We start from the raw sequence: 25,407 nt of genomic DNA, 5'->3' as shown, positions 1-25,407 counted from the left end.
ATAATCAAAATTTCGTAAAAATGAATTGTGAACCGATAAATTTGAAAATTCTTAAAGAACTTTTATAAAAATTATTTTAAAAAATAAATATTTAATGAAGTTTAATTTATTTTACAATTTTCTAAAATTCTTCAGAAGAATTTAATTGTTTTCAAAACTTTTTATAAAATTTTGTCAAAAATTCAATTTTTTTCTCAAAAATTTAAAAACATACTTGACAATAATTCAATTATCTTAACAAAATAATTAAATTCTTCTCAAGAATTCAAATTTTTTCAAAAACTTTGTTAACATTTTTTTATAAGAATTCCATTATTTTCTAAAATTTTAATAAATTTATTGTCAACAATTCAATTATCTTTATAAAAATAATAAAATTCAATTATTTTCAATAATTTTCATAACAATTTTTAAAAAATTAAAATATTTTTATACAATTTTAATTACATATTCCTTGAAAGAATTTATTTATTTTCAAGTATTTTGTTATTATTCTTCTTAGAAATTCAATTATTTAAAATAATTTTTAACATTATTTTACGCAAACATTTAATTATTTTCTTAAATAATAAAAGTAAATAAATAATAAAAGTTTTAAAAAATTAAAATATTTTTATACAATTTTAATTACATATTCCTTGAAAGAATTTATTTATTTTAAAGTATTTTGTTATTATTCTTCACAGAAATTCAATTATTTAAAATAATTTTTAACATTATTCTACGGAAACATTTAATTATTTTCTTAAATAATAAAAGTTTCACAGGAATTCAATTACTTATTTACAAATTTTTTTCTAAATTTCTTTTCAATAATGCAAGTATTTATTGATATAATTCTTTACGAGAATTAAATTTTAAGAAACATTCAATTATTGAATAAAATATTTATTTTTGTATTTGAATAATTGAATTCTCGTAGAATTTCCTAATAGAAGGTGATTCAAAAATGAATTTTATTTAAAATTTTAGATAATTTAGTAGATCTTTTTTTAACTTTTTTTTTTCTCTTAATGTTGTTAAAATTGCACCTTACTTTTCTTTTATAACAATAGGTATTATACTTTTGTGATTATGGACAAATGTTGTTATATGGGTATTATTTATGAAAATGATGAGTTTCCTATATTTTAACAATTTCTTTTTTCTCTACTCCAAACTGCAACATGAAATAATGTTAATGCATAATAAGCGAGTCTGATTTTTTTTTCGTTTCCCTGAAATAATTGACGCTATACTTTCTAATTCAGTAGTAGCTGCGCATGGTCAGACATCGCGTCCCATATTCAAGTAGTATAGAGCAATAAAGTCCGACTAAATCCGGCAAGAAATTTTTTTTTTTATTCTTTAATCTAAAAAGAAGTATACGATCACATAAATAAACGGTTTTACATATCGATTTTATTTCACTGAAATATATTTATGAATACACTCGACGCGAAGAATTCGACTCGTTAATTAAGAATTGAATTATTAATATTATAAAATTCCGAGTCTATTTCTTTTTAAAAAAAAGTAAGTTCTATTTACGATATGGGAAAATTGTAATTTATTATTACATGGATAGTAAAATTAAAGGTATTACGACTTTCAAGAATTTAAATCAATTTTGAAAATTATTAAAGCATTGAAATGTATTCTTAAGTTAACTAAATGAATATTTCATTTAATTAATTTATAATTAATTTATAATTAATTAATAATTAATTGATAATTAATAATTAATTTATAAATTTATTCAATTAACTTAATTAATATTTAATTAATTTTCGAATTTATTCTTTTCTGTATAAAAAAGAAGAAGGAAGAAAAAAAGAAAAACCAGCTTGAAATTATTATTGATGAAAGGTGTGGTTATAATTTGTCTTTTATGAATAATAAAAGTTTCCTAAATGTCATTTTCATTGTTTGAGTGCTCGCGTTATTCTTTAAACTCGCACGTAAATGCGCGTCTTATGTTAAAAGGTATCGGGTGAACTTGTGAAAGTTGCCGCCGTCGAGGTCGTTTATTTTCTTCGCCTAGGGACAATGAAAACAATTTAAAACTTCTCTCGCAGAATTTTGCAACTCCACTGAGTTGAGCCATTTCGGAAACTAAAAACTGTACTAAAGCATTTCGAAAGTTCTCATTTCACTGTACTATCGAACAAAACAAAGATAATCATAACAAAACAATGATAATAATCGTTTCCTTCTATATAAAAAATCGACACTATTTTTCACCTTTATTTATAATTATTATAGAGGCTATTAATTTTTTTTTTTAATTACACTGCGTGTATTTTTAAAATTATAAATTACAGTTGTAATTAACGTATTGATTGTAATTATTAACGGGGGAATAATACAAATATTGCTAAATGAGCTGCAAAAATCAGCTGCTATTATATAAGTATACTAATTATGGTTAATTATTTATTGTCGACTGAAAAAGAAAGGGGACATTTAATCATTATTTGTAGCTTCATTTAAAGACAGTTGAGAAATATTCTCTTATCACAACAATGAACTTTTGTTTTTCTCTGACTTTTCCCCGATTTCGAGACCTGAATTCTTGCTAAGAATTTTTTTTTATTTTTAAATATTTAAACATAATTGAATTCATTCGAAAACATTTATTATTTTCGAAAGTGAAAAATTAATTTTTTTAAATAATTCATTAATTCCGAAAAATTTTGTAAAAAATAGTATTGGAAAAAATTGAATTCTTTAAGAAAATTTAGATATTTATTTAGGAAAATAAAATTGAATTCTGGTGAAGAATTTTTTTTAATTTTCAAAAATAATTGAATTCTTATAAAGAAATTTATAAAAATTTTCGGAAATAATTGAATTTCTAGTAAGAATTGTATATAAATTTTTCTAAAAAATTGAATTTCTTTGAGAAATTTTATTAATTTAGGAAATAATTCAATTATTTCGAAAAGTTTTGTAAGAAATTTTATTGAAAATAATTGAATTCTTTAGAAAAATTTTGTTATTTATTTAGGAAAATAATTGAATTTGGGCGAAGAATTTTTTTTTTAATTTTTAAAAATAATTGAATTCTTATAAAGAAATTTATAAAAATTTTCGGAAATAATTGAATTCCTGGTAAGAATTATAAATTATTGTAAAAAATTGAATTCCTTCGAGAAATTTGATTAATTTGAAAAATAATTCAATTACTACGTGAAGTTTTGTAAAAAATTGTATTAAAAATAATTGAATTCTTTAGGAAAATTTTGTTATTTATTTAAGAAAATAATTGAATTTGGGCGAAGAATTTTTTTTTTTTAATTTTTAAAAATAATTGAATTCTTATAAAGAAAATTTATAAAAATTTTCGGAAATAATTGAATTCTTAGTATGAATTGTACATAAATTATTGCAAAAAATTGAATTTTTTCGAGAAATTTTATTAATTTGGAAAATAATTCAATTATTTCGAAAAGTTTTGTAAGAAATTTTATTGGAAATAATTGAATACTTTAGGAAAATTTTGTTATTTATTTAGGAAAATAATTGAATTCTTATAAAGAAATTTATAAAAATTTTCGGAAATAATTGAATTCTTAGTAGTTTTGTAAAAAATTGTATTGAAAATAATTGAATTCTGGTGAAAATTTTTTTTTAATTTTTAAAAATAATAGAATTCTTATAAAAAAATTTCGTAAATAATTGAATTCCTGCGCGAGAAACTTTATAATTTTAAAGAAGAATTGAATTCCTTCGAAAAATTTTATTATTTTGAAAAATAAATGAATTTTTTTTTAAATTAATGAAAATTTTCCAAAAGAATTGAATTCCAGCGTAGAATATTGTTAATATTTTCAAATCATTCAATTACTTCAAGAAGTTTAGAAAAAAATATTTAATTCTTGGAAAGAATTTAAAAAAATTTTTGAAAATAATTTCACTTAAAACTTAATTTATTCCATAAATAATTTAACCAAAATTATTGAAAAAAATTAATTTCCATTAAAATTGCATTAAAAATAATTGAATTCTTTTAAAAATTATATAAAAATTTTTGAAAATAATTGAATTCTTTCATAAAATTTTATTATCTCTGAAACATTTATTTATTATTGAATATAATTCAATTCTTTAGGAATTTTTAATTTTTTTCTAAAACAATTGATTTTTTTAGTAAGAAATATGAATAAGTTTTTGAAAAAAATTGAATTTCTGAGACAAATGTTATTAATTTTTTTAAAAAAATTAATTATTTCGAGAAGTTTTGTAAAAAATTATATTGAAAATAATTGAATTCTCTCATAAAATTTTATTATCTCTGAAACATTCATTTATTATTGAATATAATTAAATTCATTAGAAAATTTTTATTTTTTTCTAAAATAATTGATTTTTTTAGTAAGAAATGTGAATAAATTTTTGAAAAAAATTGAATTTCTGAGAAAAATGTTATTAATTTTTTAAAAAAATTTAATTATATCGATAATTTTTATAAAAAAAATTGTTATTTATAAAAAAATAATTGAATTCTTTTTAAAAAATTTATTATTTAAGGAAATAATTGAATTTTTATAAAGAATTTTACATGATCTTTTGTAGGGTAAATGCACTAGTAGTCGGACACTTAAGGATACAATCTTAAATTATGCTTTTTTTCTTGAAATAGCAAATATCTACTGTGTTTATAAGCACATTATTAATTAAAGGAGTTCTTCAGGATTAAAAATCATATAAATTTGTTACAAATAGTTGAGTATTTAATAAAATATAAACATTTTAATAAAAAATTACGAATGCTTTAGTAGTCGGACACTTTTTCCCCTTGTTTCTATAGTCGGACATCTGTCAGATATTTTGGATTTATAAAGTAAAACAGATAATTTTTTAATTGCTATCTGCTGGAAAATGGAATTAAAGCAAATTAGAAGTTATTAATATAATATTTAAACCCTATAAGTTTTAATATTTATGATTAATTATCAACAAAACTTTGTGCCACTCATCGCGCTACTCGAAAATGGTTGTATCTATAGTCGGACACCATGATTTTTAAAACATTAAATAAAATATTTCTTGTTTAATTATTTTCGAAAATAACACTATTTTAATAAAATATAAACTTCACACATTCGTCTAGTATACTTTTTAAAGTAATTATCACAATGCATTATTATTTATTTGACAAAAAACACGAAAGTGTCCGACTACTAGTACTGTCCGACTATACCCGCACTTACCCTATTAATTGAATCTTTTAAATAATTTAATTAAAATTGTTTAGAAAATAATTCAATTCTTTTGTGAAATTTTATTAAAATTCTATTGCGAATATAATTGAATTCCATCGTAGAATTTTATTATTCATGAAAATATAATTGAATTCTATTAAGAATTTTGTTAACATTTTTTTGAAAATAGTACAGAATTGTAATTAATTAGTTAATTATTTAAAAAGAATTTTTTTTTAAATTTTAAATCTATGACATTATTGAAGAACTCAAATTAATATAATGAAAATAAAAAATGTAATTTTTTAATAGTAGGTAATAAATTGAAAGTTACGTTTAATTCGATAGCGTGCGTAACATTTTGCTATTTAATAAATAAAAAATAACTGTACACCCGTGTAGGAAATATAATAATTTAAAGGATTTTCTAATTTTACTTGAATTCTGAATGTAAATTAAATTAAAATTCTACTGCCGCACTATTCATATTGAAATCAATTCCAATGAATGAAAAAGGAAAAAATCCATGATTTGTTGACATATATAAATATCGAAATAAAAAGAAATCCGAGTCAAAAAAAAAAATAATATAATATATATAAAAGTGAAAGGTATCATACTTTTATTATTATTTTTTTTTTATGGAGAATATTATCCTAACAATAGCAGCGTCTAATGAACAACTATGCCAGGAATTTGTTACACAATAAAGCAAATACATTCCAGTTTAAAAAGTCGTTATTATGTGTGTGCTATGATTTTAATTTTTATAGGAGAGCAACTAGCAGTGCTTTATTTATTGGGTAACTTCATATTCTCCACCCTCGCAAGTAGGAGGATCGTTTTCTAGTCACATGAAATATATATATTCACTTGATTGTTACTATGAGCGGGAAAGAAAATAATGTAGACAAAATCGTTTCTGTATATAATTTATGTGCGTATTCGTAATAATATTTTGCATTATTAGCATATAGTTTAAGGCAGAAGCATCAGCAGCATCAGCAGTAGGGAAAGAAGACAAAAGTTGGTATGTGGTTTAAGTGAGGAGAAAAAGAGGAAAAATAGAAAAAAAAAAATAGTAGTTGTTGTCGAGGATGGTACATAATAAGAAACTATGGAGAATAATTATTATTCTGAGGAACGTAGGTGTAACGATTGTGGCTATTCTATTTTGTTTAAAACCAAAAACCATTAATGTAAGAAGACCATAAATGGGTTGGGCTTGAATATTTTATGGTTTGTGCAATGTTGTTAATTTGTGAGAATCCTGGTAGGTCTTGAAGTTACTTTGAATTTTTATTCCCTTCAAGGGCAACACTTTTCCTTGAAAGTCTGAAAAATTGCTATACTTTGCGGTTCCAATATTTTATACTATATATAGAGAGAGGCCTGAGAAAATTTACTCGTCATGTTTGTCTTCTTATTTTTTTTTTTTAAATTTTGCTTCGAAAAATTTAAGAAATGCTTGTTACAAAATTTATTTCTACACTAATTGCACGTTTGGAGAAAGAAGTCCATAAATTTAAAGTTTACACCTCAATTTATCGGGGAATAAAATAAAATTAATAATTTAAATACAGAAACCTATTATTATTAATTTAATAATGATAATATTCCAGGTTTTCTTTTTTTTTATAAATAACAATTTTCTAGAAATTCAATTATTTTCAATAGAATTTTGAAGAATAAATTTTTTCGAAGATTTAAATTATCTTCTTTTTTTAAGCCAATAATATATTAATAAAAGGATGGTAAATTTTCAATAGAATTTTAATTAAATTTCTAAAAATAATTAAATTATTTTTCAAAATTGTTATAAAATTCTTCGCATTCTTATCTTTGAAAAATTTTATAAAAATTCTTCTTACAAATTCAATTATTTTCTTAAATAATAAAATTTTTCACAGGATTTTAATTATTTTTAGTACAATTTGATTTAAATATAATTTGTAAGAATTCAATTATTCAATTATTATCAATACAATTTTAATAAAATTACTCGAGAGAATTCAATTATATTTCAAAATAAAAAAATTCTTCCTAAAAATTCAATTATTTTTAAAAATTTTTATATAAATTCTTAAAAGAATTGAATTATTTTCAAAAATTATAAAAGAAATTCTTTCCAAGAGTTCAAAATTATTTTCAATGCAATTTTAATGAAAATTCTCTATAAAAATCAATTATTTTAAATAATTTTTCTAAAATTCTTTATAAGAATTCAATTATAATAAAAAAATTATATTTCTCGAAGGAATTCAATTATATTTCAAAATAAAAAAGTTCTTCCCAAAAATTCAATTATGTAGGTATATCCAAAATTTTTTATATAAATTCTTAAAAAAATTCAATTATTTTCAAAAATTATAAAAAAATTGTTTCCGAGAGTTCAAAATTATTTTCAATGCAATTTTAATGGAAATTCTCGATAAAATACAATTATTTGTAATAATTTTGTTAAAATTCTTTGTAAGACTTCAATTATAATAAAAAATAATGAAATTTCTCGAAGGGATTCAATTATTTTTCAAATTAATATTATTCTTTGCAAGAATTGAATTATTTTCAGAAATTCTTTATAAGAATTCAATTAGTTTCATAAATTCTTTATAAGAATTCAATTTATTATTTTTAAAAATAATTAAGTTCTTAACAGTTGTTGAATTTTTTATACAATATTAATAAAATTTTTTGAAATAATTGGATTATTTTAAAAAGTTGTATTAAAATTTTTTTCAGGAATTCAATTATTTTAATTTTTAAATGAATAATAAATTTCTTCACAGGAATTAAATTATTTTAATAAATAATAAATTTTTCCCAGGAATTTAATTATTTTCATAAATAATAAAATTTCACGATATAATTATATTATTTTCAATGCAATTTAATGAAAATTCTCGATAAAATTCAATTATTTTAAATAATTTTGTTAAAATTCTTTGTAAGAATTCAATTATAATAAAAAATTAAAAAATAATAAAATTTCTCAAAGGGATTCAATTATCTTTCAAAATAATAATATTCCTTATCTCAAGAATTCAATTATTTTCTAAAATTCTTTATAAGAATTATTCAATTATTATATTCAAAACTAATAAAATTTCTGGAAAGAATTTATTTATTATTTTAAATTTAAAAAATAATATAATAATTAAAGTGTTCAATTATATTTTCAATACAACATTATAAATGTTACAAAAGTTTTGACATTTTTTAACAAAAATGTTTTCTTTTGAAATTTAAAACATTATAATAGTAATAATATATTTATACTGTAAATAATTAAATAAACAAATAAATAAATATTAATAGTAAGAATTGTTATAATAATAATATTAATACATAATAATAATAATAATTATAATAATAAGAAGAAATAGAAGAAAAATTACTAAAATAGTAATTTCAATCACATATATAGGTATATTAGCTTCAATTGATGATAATTATCATCGATTACAAATTCAATTTACTGTAATTGAGGACCAATTGTTATCTTCAATTCGTAGGAATAAATTGATCACAGTTGAAATCGACTGTTGTTTTTAGTTAATAGCTTCAATTATCAATTTACTGTCAGTGAAAGTAGATAAATTTAATTCAATAATTTCAATCGATAATATATTTTCAATTATATCATCCCAGTGAAAATTGACTCTTATTCTACTTTATAGCTTCAATTTTGTTTCAGTAAAAGTAAAAAATTTCTTTTTTATCATTTTAATCAATATAATTTCAATTACTTTAATAACGACAGTATTTCTACTCTCAAAAACAAAATCGGTAATTTCAAATGTTATTTTTGAATACGTCTATATTTAGTGAAAGTTTTCAATAAATTAATTTAAAAAATTTTTTATTATTATTTATTTATATTTTTATAATTTATATATACAGAATTTTTTTTGCAAATAATGATTCAATAGAATTTTGTTTTTTATTCAAGAATAAATTTTTAGAAAAATATTTAAACAATAATATGGTAACTTATTGTGGGTAATTTAATCATTATGTAATTGTTACAAATAAAGATAAAGGTTGAGAAAATATGGAAACAATGAAAATGATGAAGACAACAACGCGGTAGCTTCAATTAATGGAATTAATTATAGGTAGTTAATGTAGTTAATGTAATTAATAGACATGGATCGTATTCTTCATTAATAGATATTACAAGTCGATAGTAATTAATTCATGGGAGAAACAGTCAATGGTAGAATCAGCTAATGTCAGTCTAATTAAGATAGCTTCAATTAATGATCTCAGGTTGAAAGTTTTAGAAAATTTTTTTTATATTTTCTCGTGCGCTAGACGTTAATTAACATGAAGTAAATAATAATAAAAATAATAATTGTGTGCACAAAAAAGGGTAATAATAATTGTAATTAAAACGATTATTACATAATTATTATAATTATATATACAACAATAATTATTATATAATTATAATTATAATATATCATTATGTACATCATTATATATATTATTATACATATCATAATGTATTATTATAATTACAAGTATGTAATTTTTATCTATAATATTAAAACAAATTAATTACTTTCTATTAAAATAATAAAACCATCAAATACTGAAATTTTTTGTTCAAAAATTTTTTTAAATTCTCGTCAAAATTTCAATATTATCCTTATAAATAATAAAATTCTTCTCCGAATTTCAATTATTTAAAAAAAAATTAAATAAATAATTAAATTCTTTGTAAAATTTTAATTATTTTCTTAAATAATAAAATTGTTACAGGGATTCAATTATTTTCATAAAAAATACAATTTTTTACAGGAATTCAATTATTTTCAGAGATTTTAATCAAATTCATTGCAAAATTCAATTATTTTCATAAATAGCAATATTCATCACAAGAATTAAATTATTTTTAAAATTAATAAAATTCTTCGCAGAAATTCAATTATTTTCAAAAAAGTCTAAAAAAATTTTTCATCAACATTTCAATTATCTTTATAAATGAATAGCGAAATTCTTCGATAAAATTTAATTATTTTCAGGGATTTTAATAAAATTCTTTGCAAAATTCACTTTTTTTCATAAATAATAGTATTCATTACAAAAATTCAATTAATTTCCAACATTTTTCATAAATTCAATGATTTACAATATTCTACTATTTTAATAAAATTTCTCAAAAGAATTCAATTATTAAACAAAAATTTTGATAAAATTCTACACGCAAATTCAATTATTTCGGAAAAAAATAAAAATTTCACAGAAATTTAATTATTTTGCATAAGTTTGCATAAATTTTTTCGAAAAAATAAAATATTTTAAAAATTTGGCATTACATTTTTCGCAGGAATTCAATTATTTTCATAAATAATAAAATCATTCGGAGAAAGTAAATTATTTCCATAAATAACAATATTTTCGTCACAAGAATTCAATTATTTCCAAAAGTAATATATTTCAATTACTATTCATAAATTTAAAAAAAAATTCATTTCAAAATTTCAATTATTTTCAAAAATTTTTCTTTATTCAATAATTTGTATATCAATTATTTTAATAAATTTTCCTAAAGAAAGTCAATTATTTAGAAATAATTTTGACAAAATTCTACACGAATATTCAATTATTTTCTAAAATAATAAAAATTTTACAGGAATTCAATTATTAAAAATAGAATTTTCATAAATTTTTTTTGGTTGAAAAAAGTCAATCGTTTGAAACTTGTTTTTAGAAGACTCTTTCCAATAATTCAATTATTTTTATCAATAATAAAATATTTCGAAAGAATTCAATTATATTTCAAAATCAACGAGTTTTTGGCAAGAATTCAATTGTCTCCAAAAATTTTTATATAATTTTCAAAAGAATTCAATGCAATTTCAATGATAATTCTCAACAGAATTCAATTTTTTTTCAATAATTTTGGTTAAATTATTTATTGAATTTATTAAATATAAAATAAATTTATTTTCAAAAAATTTTCATAAAGTTCTTTATAAGAATAAAATTATTTTTCAAAATAATAAAATTTCGCGAAGGAATTTAAATATTCTTAAAAATTATAAAATTCCTCGCGTTGAAATTAAATTATTTACAAATTTTTTTTATAAATTTCTTTAGAAGAATTCAATTATTTTTAAAAATTCAAAAAAAAAGTTCTTCGCCAAAATTAAATTATCTTTCTAAATGAATAACAAAATTTTCCTAAAGAATTCAATTATTTTCAATACAATTGTTTACAAAACTTCTCGTAGTAATTGAATTATTTTTCAAATTAATAAAATTTCTCGCAGGAATTCAATAATTATTTTCAAACATTTCTTCATAAAAATTCAATTATTTAAAAATTTGTTGATAAAATTCTTTATGATAATTCAATTTTAAGAAAAATTCAATTATTTATTTTTGTCTTTAAATAATTGAATTTTAAATTATTGAAGTTGTTAAATTTCACAAAGGTTTGAGTTTTTAATTTTTGAATATCTTAATTTGTAAAATAATGGAAAATAATAATGATTCAATATTTTTGTAACAAAAAAAGAAGTTATTGATGTTTTGGAATAACTTTACAATCAAAGAAAATTGTAAAATTTTGTCTGAAAATCAAAGAAAAGTCGGGGAAAATTAAAATTAAATTTTTGTGGGAACAAAAATAAATATAATTTATAATTATAGTTATAATTATTTTTATGATTACAGTTATAATTATAGTTACTTTTATGATTACAGTTAATAATTATATAATTATCAATTAAAAGTAAAATTATGTAATTATAATCATAATAATATATATAATTTTTCCATTAAAAACAATGTTCGGCTTGTGCAAAAATTTTTTCGATGTAGTTTTTAGTTTGTACATAGAAGTTTTGTTAAACAATTTGTAAAGTGCGCATATATAAAAAAAAGAGATTTGCAAGAAAGAAAACAGTTCTTTTGTTATGGCACAAGATTGAATAATCGAAAGTTTTTATTCCGATGGGACGAACCAGGTGAAAGTCTACGGCTTTGAGCTTGACTTTAGTAGACTGTGTGTGCCTTCAATTGGAGTAATTTCCATAAATACTCGAATACGGAAGAAGCAATACGATTTGGTTAAAGAATTGGTGCAAAATGTTTAAGGAAAGTTTTTTTTATAATATGCACTATATATATATAAATATAGTTTCATCTCATTTTGAATTGAAGTTTATATTGCGTTACGCAGGAAGAACACGACGTACCTTTTTATAATTCATTTAGCCAATGTTACAACATTTATTATATATATATATATATATATATATATATATATATATATATACACAGAAAAAGAGAAATTCAGTTATTTCATTAAACAATTAACACTTTATATTGTTCACTAAATAATTGCTTTTCGATATATCAATTCTTTTTTCCGTATTTTAAATTTTTTTTCTCTTTTTTAAAAGATTATTTATAGGTACGTTTTTTTCAATTTTTACTTTCTTCCACACTTTAGTTAATTAATAATTAATTAATGTTGTTAAATATTATGTTTTGTCAAAGATTTTTGTTCTTTACTTTTAAGGAAAATTAGAAAATTGTTAAACAACTGTGATTAAGAAATAGAAAATTTATTTATTTTGCATTATTTTTGTTTATGAATCACAATTTTTTTTTAACAAAATTATTTTGTTTTAGAAAAAGAAGAAAAATATTTGCACAATTTCAATTTTTAATCTTATTTTTGGAACATGATTTTCCACAGGAATTAAGACATTCTAAAATTTCTTTTTTAAATTAAACAACATATAAAAGTATTTGTTAACCAAAAAAACAAATTATAAACATTTAAATTATTTTGAAAATTTAAAATTTTCAAAATAATTTAAATGTTTATAATTTTTTTTTTTTTTTTTTTGGTTAACATTTAAAATTTAAATTCTTATAATCTGTATACATATTAGAAATTTCTTTTTTCTATTCTTCCGCATCCAAGAGACCAAGAGTCATTTCGATAAAAAAGAGAAAAAAAAAAATTTTCCCAAACATTTGTACACGCAGTCAAAGCATAACATACAAGCAGTAAAAGTGTGATCAATTTGTTCTGCTGTAAAATTTCTATAGACACGGACATTTTGAAGGAAGAAAAAAAAAGATTTGAATACCAGAACAGATTATGTATATATTTGTAAATTTGTAGCTGAGCTTCTTTTTTTCTTCTTCTTTATATATTATTCAAAAGAAAGGTGTTTGAGAATGTTTAAGAGTCAATAAATTTCGAAGGAACATGTTACATTGTTTGAATAAACATTATGTTCTCTATCTGTCTTAGTCAATGGGACAAGTATAAACATTACAGGAAGTTCAACGATCATTTCTTGTGCGACATTCACTTCCTTGCCTTGTGTACATACATATATATGCATATACATACATAAAAGATAAAACTAGATCCTTTCTTTCACTTAAATACAAAAGATTTTAAACTCGCAATAAGAGGCAATTATTGCATTAACTCACTATAATATACAATTAGAGCTCTTGAATTAGGTCAAACATTAGTATTTATTTTCTTGTAAAAATTTCTTGTGTACAAGAAAATTCTATATTAGGAGTACGTATGTATTTTTATAATATAGACAAATTATATAATTTACTATTACGAGAAAATTTATGAATTGTATTAAATTAGATTATTTTTTTTTTGGCAAAAAATTTCTACGAAGTTTATTTTTAGAAAAATTATTAGAATTTTGTTTTTCAATTTTTTTTAAGTATATGAAGTATTATTTATTTACATTTATTTACATTTATTATTATTCGCTACATTTAAAGAGTTAAAAACAACTCTTTTAAAAATTCAATTATTCGCAAGAATTCAATTAGCTATTTTGAATACAATTATTTAATTAAATTCTTCGAAAGAATATATTTTTCAAATTTTTTGTTATATTTCAAAAAATTTTAATCTAATTCTTCGAAATTAAATTAAATTTATTATTCTTCTATTCAATTATTATTTTTAATGAAATTTTATTAAAATTTCCGGAAAAAAAATTCAATTCAATTCAACTGAATAATACAATTTTTTGAAAGATTTCAATTATTTTCATAAAAAAATTTTAATTTTCGCAAGAATTCAATTACTTTTAATACAATTTTAATTAAATTCTTAGAAAGAATTTGTTTTTAAAATTTCTTTAAAATTCTTTCTAGAAGAATTTGATTATTTTCAAAAAATTTTGTCAAATTATTCTCAAGAATTCAATTACTTGTAATACAATTATTTAATTAAATTTCTCGAAAGAAAATATTTTTAAAATTTTCTTTTATTCTTCAAACATTTTATTTTTTAAAATCTTTAATCTAATTCTTCGAAATTAAATTAAATTTATTATTCTTCCATTCAATTATTTTTAACACAATTTTATTAAAATACCCAAAATAAATTCAATTCACTTCAATTGACTAATACAATTTTTTGCAAAATTTCAATTATTTTCATAAAAAAATTTTAATTTTCACAAGAATTCAATTACTTTCAATATAATTTTAATTAAATTCTTATAGAAAGAATTTGTTATTAAGACTTTAATATAATTCTTTCTAAGAATTTAATTATTTACAATTATAAAATTCTTCTCAATAATTTAATTACTTTTTAATACAATTTCAATAAAATTTCTCGAAAGAATTTAATTATTATCAAAAATTTTGATAAAACTCTTCTAATGAATTCAATTACTTTCAATATTATTTCCGAAAAATTACTTTAAAGAATTCTATTATTTTCATAAATAATACAATGTTTAGCAAGATTTCAATTATTTTTATAAAAAAAATAAAATGTTTGTCAAGAATTTAATTATTTTTATAAATAATATGTCAAATTTTTTGTTGGACTTTGATTATATTCATACAAAAATAACAATTTCGCAAGAATTCAATTATTTTTTATATAATTATTTTAATTAAATTTTTAGAAAGGATTTGTTTTTAAAATTTTAATACAAATCTTTCTAAGAATTCAATTATTTTTGTAAATAATAAAAATTTTTTTATTTATATAATAATTGAATTCTTGATAAAAATTTTATTTTTTTTATGGAAATAATTGAAATCCTGCAAAAAATTTTATTATTTATGAAAATAATTGAATTCACTTTTTTTATTTATAAAAATAATTGAATTCTTACAAAAATTTTATTTTTTTACGAAAATAATTGAAATCCTTCAAAAAATTTTATTATTTATAAAAATAATTGAATTCACTTTTTTTATTTATAAAAATAATTGAATTCTTGACAAAAATTTTATTTTTTTATGAAAATAATTAAAATCCTGCAAAAAATTTTATTATTTATGAAAATAATTATTGAATTTTATTATTATTTTTAATGTAATTTTAATAATTTTCTTGTAAAGAATTTAATTATTTTCAAATTTGTAATGGAATTTTTTGAAACAATTTAATTAGATATTATACTTTCAAAAAGTCTAAATTTATTTTAAGTTCAAGAAAATTTCTTGAATCTTATCTTAAATTTGCCTCATTTTGAACATTCAAATGAACGACGATATTTTTCTCATCTTTCTAGCATAATTTTTGTTTTATTAAAAAAATTGCAAGAAAACTATTGAGAAATTATTTAAGAATTCTCCTGCAACTTATTTTTACAGTTAGAAGTATTTTTTTATTTTATTTTTTTTTACAGTTATATTCTTATAAAATAATAAACATTTTCCAAACTAAAAAATCATTTTTAAGGGTAAAAGAAAAATTTTTTAATTTAAAGAAAAAAAGGAAAGTAAAGTTAACGTTCTGATTTAAGAATATTTTTTTTTAATTCGGTTTTTATTTTTATGCTTGTCGGATTAAGGACTGAAATTTAAATTGTAAATAAATAAAATATATAAAAAATGGATAATAATAAATAATATATTTAATATAATAATAAATGGATAAATTACAAAAATCTTATTGCAATAAATGAAGGGCCCTTTTGTTTATAAATAGAAACCAATTTCTATTCTCAAGTTAATATAATTTAGTAAGTGATATAACTCGAATAATAAAACAAAACGGTTTTATTTTTATTTATTCTTAAAATAAGAGTCGAAATATATTTTTATATTTTATTTTTATACTTTCTTAATGCGCCCATAGAATATTTATTATATTTATTCAAACAAAGAAATAAATATCGAATCAAATGGAAAATATAGAAAATCTCAAATTTCTCGGAAACGAATAAAAGAAATTGTAATTATCATAAAAAGAAATTATTTTTACGAGCGTAATAACGAAACTATTTTTTTTTCTTTTTTAAATGTAAAATTTATTTATTGAATTCATTTTTGAATTGGTTGTCTCGTCGTGTGTGTGTATGCCTCAGGGTGAAAGAAGCTTGTTTATTGGAAAATTGAGAATTCTAGAAAAAATATTGCAGCTACAAAACGCCTACGTAATAATAGTATGTCACGTTCGAAGAGAGTTACGGCTATTCGTCAGTAAAAGGGTAATATATACGAGACTCCGATAATGGTTATAACTGAACTTATGGGGGAGGAGAAAATTTTTCACACTTAAAACGCGAGAAACCGAGAAACGAAGAAGTGTCCGACAATAAATGACAAAAAAAAAGAACTGCGTGAAATGAAAGAGAGAACATCAGCGGAAACGTATAAAAAGTGGTCCAGAAGGAATCACGTACAACGCACATACGCGAGAGAGAATGAAAGGCAAAAAGAGAACTGCGAGAGAGAAATGTTCGCCAAAAACCTTTTTAGTAAATTACAAATGTAAACTTTACAAATAACAAATATCTCTGCTTCCACATTTGGTAAAGTGCAAAAAAAAAAAAAAGGCTTTCGTTGAATTTTTTTGTGACAAAAGTGTACACAATATAGAAAATGGCAAATATTAACGTTTAGCAGCAAAAAAGTTTATGGGAAATGAGATATTGTTGACGTTCGTGAAATTCACGTTTATGATCGACGATTTAGTAAAAAAATTATCGATACTTTTTTTTTGCACAAAAAGAGGTTTTTACAAAATTGTTTGGACTATTTTTTTTATTGAGTTGACAGAAAATAGTTAGCAATTTTTTTTAAAAGTATTTTCACAATTTAGGAATAATGGGACAAGAAGGAAAATTTCCACAGAAATTATTTTGATGTAAATAAAAATTTTTGTTCTTAACAAATTTTTCCTAAGTTAAAAAAATATTTTTATAAAATTCCATAATTATTTTCTCTCAATGCATAAAGGAGAATTGGTATATAAACAACAAATTTTATTGTTTTGTAGGTGCAAAAAATTTTTTTTCTTTCATTGATCATAAATATTGTGAAGTTCAACGACGCAATATTGCATAATAAGTGTATTATTTGAAAGGGTTATAAAAGTATAAAATACTTTAAAGAAAAAGAATAAAGAATAGAAATATAGAGAGTAGTAAATATAGTAGTAAATATATTAGAAAAAAAGTAGAAAATTAGTAGAAAATTAGTAGAAAATTAGTAGAAAATTAGTAGAAAATTAGTAGAAAATGTAGTAGAAAAATAAATAGTAGAAAAACAAGTAGGAGAAAAATCGCAAGTAAAAAAATAAAAAGTGTAAAAACAAAACAAATATAAAAACAGAAAAAATAGAAATGGAAAATGAAAAGAAAAATCACAAGTAAAAAAAGGAGATTTAAAAGAATAGGAAGGCGTTAATGAAAAAAGATCTTGATTCATCTTCACGTGAACCTAGATCTTCTCGGATCTTGCGTAAGGGCTCCTACTTTCTGGTATCCTATGATCATCACATAATCCGGTGTGCCGCAATCAATTGGTGGGGTGACGAATAAAGAATTCAAATAAATACTCTCATGTGTACACATCTTCTTCATTTATTTAAATACTATTCAGTATTCACCGATGATAAGAAATTTGCTCTTCTTTTTAACATTTATTTATTTGGAAAATATTTCCATTGATTCCCTATTATTTGCTATTCGAAATGTAAAAAATATCTACGGGCGTCTAATTAATATGGCAAAAATATGAAAACAGATTAAAATTTTTTCAGTACCACAATCGAATAAAATTCATTTGGTACCACAATCGAATAAACTTTATTTGCTACCACAATCAAATAAAATTTATTTCGTACCACCATGAAAATAAAATGTATTTGACATTATAATGAAATACAATTTATTTGGTACCAGAATCGAATAAAAATGTTTTGGTACCACAGTCGAATAAAATTCATTTGGTACCACAATCGAATAAAAGTTATTTGGTACCACAGTCGAATAAAATTCTTTTGGTACCACAATCGAATAAAAGTTATTTGGTACCACAACAAAATAAAATTTATTTGGTACCACCATGAAAATAAAATTTATTTAGTATCAGAATCGAATAAACGTTATTTGGTACTACAATCAAATAAAATTTATTTGGTACCACCATGAAAATAAAATGTATTTGACATTATAATGAAATACAATTTATTTGGTACCACAATCGAATAAAAATGTTTTGGTACCACAGTCGAATAAAATTCATTTAGTACCACAATCGAATAAAAGTTAATTGGTACCACAGTCGAATAAAATTCATTTGGTACCACAATCGAATAAAAGTTATTTGGTACCACAGTCGAATAAAATTCTTTTGGTACCACAATCGAATAAAAGTTATTTGGTACCACAACAAAATAAAATTTATTTGGTACCACCATGAAAATAAAATTTATTTAGTATCAGAATCGAATAAACGTTATTTGGTACTACAATCAAATAAAATTTATTTGGTACCACCATGAAAATAAAATGTATTTGACATTATAATGAAATACAATTTATTTGGTACCACAATCGAATAAAAATGTTTTGGTACCACAGTCGAATAAAATTCATTTAGTACCACAATCGAATAAAAGTTAATTGGTACCACAGTCGAATAAAATTCATTTGGTACCACAATCGAATAAAAGTTATTTGGTACCACAGTCGAATAAAATTCTTTTGGTACCACAATCGAATAAAAGTTATTTGGTACCACAACAAAATAAAATTTATTTGGTACCACCATGAAAATAAAATTTATTTAGTATCAGAATCGAATAAACGTTATTTGGTACTACAATCAAATAAAATTTATTTGGTACCACCATGAAAATAAAATGTATTTGACATTATAATGAAATACAATTTATTTGGTACCACAATCGAATAAAAATGTTTTGGTACCACAGTCGAATAAAATTCATTTGGTACCACATTCGAATAAAAGTTATTTGGTACCACAGCCGAATAAAATTCATTTGGTACCACATTCGAATAAAAGTTATTTGGTACCACAGTCGAATAAAATTCATTTGGTACCACAATCGAATAAAAGTTATTTGGTACCACAGTCGAATAAAATTCTTTTGGTACCACAATCGAATAAAAGTTATTTGGTACCACAATCGAATAAAAATGTTTTGGTACCACAGTCGAATGAAATTCACTTGGTACCACAATCGAAGTAACTTTATTTGGTACCACAATAAAATAAAATTCATTTTACATTGTAATCTTAAAAAAATTTTGTTGGTACCACAATCGAATAAAATTTATCTGGTACTACAATCAAATAAAAGTTATTTGGTACCACTATAAAAAAATATATTTGATACAACAATCGAATTAAATTTATTTGGTACCACAATCAAATAAGTTATTTGGTACCAGAGTGGTACCACACAAATTCTTTGGTACCACAAAATATTATAATTTATTTGGTTCCACATACAGTAAAAGTTATTTGATACCACAATCGAATAAGATTTATCTGGTACCACGATCGAATAAAATTTATCTTGTACCACAATCGAATAAAAGTTATTTGGTACCACAGTGGAATAAGGATTCTTTGATACCATTTGGTACCCAGAATAGAATAAAATTTATTCTTCGCCGCATTAAATCAAGTTTATTTGGTACCACAATATAATAAAATAAAAATTTTATTCTGGTACCAAATAAACATTATTTCATTATAGAACCAAATAAAAGTAGTTAATTGTGGCATTTAATAAATTTTATTCTACTGTGGATCAATCATTCTAAAAAACTATGTTTTAATTTAAAAATTTCTTTTTACTGTTTAGTTTACTTTGTTTTTGAAATTCAGATACAAATTTAAATATAGATAGTTAAAGTTAAAATTTATTCAGGCTTCCAATAATGAGTACATTAAAATAGAAACTTAAATTGATTGGAATTTTAAATATTGGCAATGGCAATAATCGATAGTATGAATAGCTTTCATTAAGTGAAAATAGTTGCAATTAATTATAACCTCGAATAATATTACTTTCAATAATAGCTTCTAATAATAGCTCTAAATAATGATAATTTTACTATAATAATAAATTTTATTATAAGTATAAGAGAATAAAAAGGAAAGTATTGAATAATAACGATTGAAAACGATAGTAGCTTCCATTATTATAACTATACAGTTTTAACTAATTAATTAATATAATTAATTGAATTAAAAAATTTGTAATTAAATAAAAATTAAATTGTTTTAATTTATTATTTTAAATTAAATAGAAATTAAATTCTTAATTTATTATATTTTAAATTAAATAAAAAGAGTACGAAAGGACTTGTCCTGTTTATAAATTAATAGAAATTAATAAAAATTGTATTAGTAATTTACTAACTTAATTCGAAAGATTAAATAATTAGTTTTTATTAAATTTTTATTTAAAAAATACGTAAAATTGTTGTTTGCGCTTAGATATAGCGTTACATTAACAGGTGGCATCAATACTTCCTCATCTGTCAAACTAGTATTCGTTTATATGGAAAAGCAAGATTCCTAAAAATTGAGAAGTATCTGAACAAGTTTTTAACTTTCATCTATTATACGCGCCTTGATAATTTAAATCTTCGGCACGCTGTAAAAATTTCCATATTAATAAGCTACAGTATTCAATTTTTTTGAAAACCGATATTTTAATGTTCAAAAGTTGTCAAACTGGTATTTAAATAATTTTTTAAAATTATTTCCTGCATATTTACTGTTTTTTCCAAAAAATATCTGTATATGATACAAATTTAAAAAAAAATTCCAGTTTTTTTCCATTTCCTGGGAAATTTTGTTAAACAATCGGTAATTTTAAATACCAATGAGTTCAATGAATTTTCTGATGTTCTGAAACTTTCTAAAATCAACATCTAAAGTTACTGTGTGTGTGGTGTCAACGTCAACTTCTCATTTGACATTCAAGGAAAATTCAAAAGTTCAAGGAAATTCTCAAATTACTGCAATAAATATGTGGAGAATATTATGAATAGCAATTGATGAAAGTAATTAAATAATATGTAGTTGATATACCGGTATCAAATTCTTAATTTCCTCCTTGTAAAATCTATATTCGAGTTTGACTCTATAATATGTAATCGAAACTCTTACTCTTATAATTCCAGAAATTCTTTTTTCATGTTGAAAATTGAATTTATAATTATCATCGCACATGTAGATCAAAGAGTTCACTGTAGATCTAGATCTACTCAAGGAAGAATGGAAACTCACTTGAAGGAATTTAGAGAGTAAAATAGCGGAGTTCACTTCAATAAAAAGAAACTTTCAATATTCATAGACTTTTTAATTTTAAATTACCAAAATATGGTACTCAATATGGTACTAAATATATATGTAATTTAATGTGGTAGACAATACAATTTATTCTGTTGTGTCACCAAGTAAATTTAACTTCTTCTGGTACCCAAAAATTGTACCTATCCGCAATTGTGGAACCAAGAAAATTTTATTCTAATGTGGTACCAACTGAAGTTTATTTAATTTGGTACCAAATAAACGATATTCAATGTGGTAGCCAAAAAATTAATTTCTATTTTGATAATAAAATATTTTTATACAGTTAGAAATAAATATTCTATTGTGCAACAAAGTAACTTGTACTACATTGTGGTACGAAATAAATTTTACTTTATTGCTGTACCAAATAAATGCAATCCAATGTGTTCTTAAAAAAATTATTCTGCACTTTGGAACCAAAAAAATTTTATTCGCCACCGTATTAACTTAAATTTATTTGGTTTCACATTAAATAAAAGTTATTTGATACAAATAAAAGAATAAAATTTATTTGGTACCACATTAAACAAAATTATTTGGTACCACAATCGAATAAAGATTATTTGGTACCACAATCGCATAAAATTTGTTTGGTACCACAATCGAATAAAAGTTATTTGGTATCACAATGGAATAAGATTTATTTGGATCGATAACTAAATACAATTTATTTTGTACCACAATCGAATGAAATTTATTTGGTACCACAGTGGAGTAAAATTTATTTGGTACCACAATGAAATAAAATTTATTTGGTACCACAATGAAATAAAATTTATTTGGAACAACAACCAAATACAATTTATTTGGTACTTATTTATTATATTATGGTGCCAAATAATTTTTCTTTAATGTGGTACCAAAGAAAGTAAATTTAATGTTGTAAAAAATAATTTTTTTTCTATTCTGTTACCAAATAAATTCCATTCTATTCTGGTTCCGAATAAATTAATTTTATTGTTGTACTAAATAAATTTTATTCTATTACGGTATAAAATAAATTGCACTGTGGTACCCACTAAATTTATTTCTTTTGTGCTACCAAATAAATTTTATTCAATTGTAGAACCACATAAATGCAATCCAATGTTTTCTTAAAAAAATTTTATTCTACTTTGGAATCAAATAAAATTTATTCCACTGTGGAACCAAAAAAATTTATTCTAAGGTGGTACCAAACGAATTATATTTTGCTATGGAACTAAATTTATTTGGCAACACATTAAATCAAATTTATTTAGTTCCACATTACATAAAAGTTATTTGGTACCACAATCGATTAAAATTTATTTGGTTCCATAATGAAATAAAATTGATTACCAGAAGATAATATAAGTTTATTGTATTATGGTGACAAATAATTTTTTGTATGTTGTACAAAAGAAATTTAATTTAATATGGTGAACAATAAATTTTATTCTATGCTGGTACCAAACAAATTAATTTTATTGTGGTACCAAGTATATTTCATTCTATGCTGGTACCAAACAAATTAATTTTATTGGGGTACCAAGTATATTTTATTCTATGCTGGTACCAAACAAATTAATTTTATTGGGGTACCAAGTATATTTTATTCTATGCTGGTACCAAACAAATTAATTTTATTGGGGTACCAAGTAAATTTTATTCTATGCTGATACCAAACAAATTAATTCTATTGTGGTACCCTTTACATTTTATTCTATGCTGGTACCAAATAAATTTTATTCTATTTTGGTAATAAATACTTTTCAATGTGGTACCCACTAAATTTATTTCTCTCTTGGTACCAAATAAATTTTATTTCGCCAGCAAGTAAATGTTATTCTATTGTGGCACTGAATAAATATAATTTATAGTGGCATCAAATGGATTTAAAGAATGTGGTACCAATACCATTTTTAGGTTGACCTAATAACGTTAAAAGCGTTAAAAATAGCTCAATCACAAATATACCAAAATCTTTTTATTTTTTTTCAAATTGATATAGAGGCTTAAAAATCGTTCCAGAAACTACAATATGGGACCGCTTTTAATACTAAAAAACAGTTTTTATTAGTGCTACCTCTTATTACCGAATAAATTCCGCGACACTTTATTCTCTGAACCAGAACCATACAACTTTCTAATTTTCAACAAAAAGTTTCAAAAATCCATCAAAGAATTTTTACAGAGCTACTTTGTTTCCACCATAACTCTAAAATTACTTCAAGAATTTTACTAAATACCGCAAAGAAACTTACTAAGTGATACTAAATTTGGTATCATCTTTGGTTGAAATACCAAAGTGCCATACCATTATAGTGACAATGGGTACCAAAGTGATACCCAATTATGAATACAAAAAATTAAAATTGAAAATCAAAATTTTAAAAATGCTATCAACTTTCTGCTACATTCCAGAAGTGGTAGCAAAGAATTAAAAACTGTGCTACCATTTCCCCACCAACTAAATGAATAATCTATTAGACCGCAAAAATATTCTGCAATTAAAAAGTGCAAAATAGTAATTAGAAGAAGAAAAATGATAATCGCAAGTGAAACACCAAGAGCTGACAACCCATAGAAATTAATATTCAAGACTGTCAATATCCTGGACTTCCTTGAAATTGTCCTCCCCCATATTTCCGTTAAATCGGTGTTAATGAGAGGCATCACGTGTGAGGCATCGCGCCTAACGGTGAAATCGATGATCGGATGTCTTGCTTCGATAGCAAAGGGTTTCACGACTTTCTCTCTCATCAACTTGAAGAATAGGACTCACCAGCTGTTGGCTCCGTTGTTATTGTCTCTCTGCACTTTCTATCCTTGCGCCTTCCTGGACCAAGAAATCACTGATTCACTCGCGATATTTCATGGGATGATCATCATCATCAACATCATCATCATCATCGAACTTTTGATTGTCACTCGTCCACCGAGGGATGATCCCATGAATAAAAAAAAAAGTTAAAATAATCAAGTGAAATGAAACGAGGGTAACTGTTTACCGAGGTAACTGAAAAAGGGGGTCGGGACTAAACAGCTGGTGGAGTTGTGCTGTCAAAGGTTCTCTCTTTCTCTCTAATGCATGGGACGATCGGTACAGTGCTTGGTATCAGTGTATATCGGCTAGGTGAAAGCCGAGAAGAGCGACTGGCCAAGCCAGCCATCCAGCCGATCCGAGGGACCGTCAGAAGGAAACCGGCGACAAGGTAGGAGCGAATCCGTCCCCTCTCTGTTGAATTTCCACAAGTTACTTTCACAAGAGAGTCAAACAGTGCCGGTGGACGGGCAGAATGGGCAGAATCGAGTCGAGCAGCGAGGCGACTTGTACTACAAGACTCAGCGCTCAGCGGTGCAAGTACCGTTTCTTTCAGATATATACACTGACCATTTCGTGCTCATAAGTACCGAAAAAACAGTTGTCTTTTGGGGGAGATTTTTTATTCTAACCGCCACCATGTATTGTAATTAAGGAAACACTTTGGAATTTGAATGGAGGCTTTCTTGAAATCGAGGAATTTGCGCCTTTCATGTATATGATTGATCAATCTTGGATAATGTTCATTTTGCTTTTTCTGTTTTCTTATTTTCATGGAATCCTCTTGAGAGTCTTCACCGTGATTCTCTTCTTCACAGTTTCCATTATTTA

General features: G+C 22.4%; 1 protein-coding gene across 2 annotated transcripts in view; it reads right to left on the bottom strand.

Moving 5' to 3' along the window:
* LOC122504446 (chitin synthase chs-2-like) overlaps positions 1-24,901 on the bottom strand; it is a 98,472-nt gene extending 73,571 nt beyond the window's left edge. Inside the window, exon 1 of one of the 2 annotated variants that reach the window (XM_043615577.1) lies at positions 24,538-24,901. The gene's annotated coding sequence lies outside the window, so the exon portion shown is untranslated. The remainder of the gene's footprint in view (positions 1-24,537) is intronic. The other variant, XM_043615569.1, reaches the window with a different exon arrangement.
* Positions 24,902-25,407: the final 506 nt, after the last annotated feature.

The sequence above is a fragment of the Leptopilina heterotoma genome, unplaced genomic scaffold (genome assembly GCF_015476425.1).
Source record: "Leptopilina heterotoma isolate Lh14 unplaced genomic scaffold, ASM1547642v1 Lhet_111, whole genome shotgun sequence".
In the NCBI taxonomy this organism is placed as follows: Eukaryota; Metazoa; Arthropoda; class Insecta; order Hymenoptera; family Figitidae; genus Leptopilina; species Leptopilina heterotoma.
The sequence above is the reverse complement of the archived record's forward strand: the minus strand, read 5'-3'. Positions and strand labels throughout refer to the sequence as shown.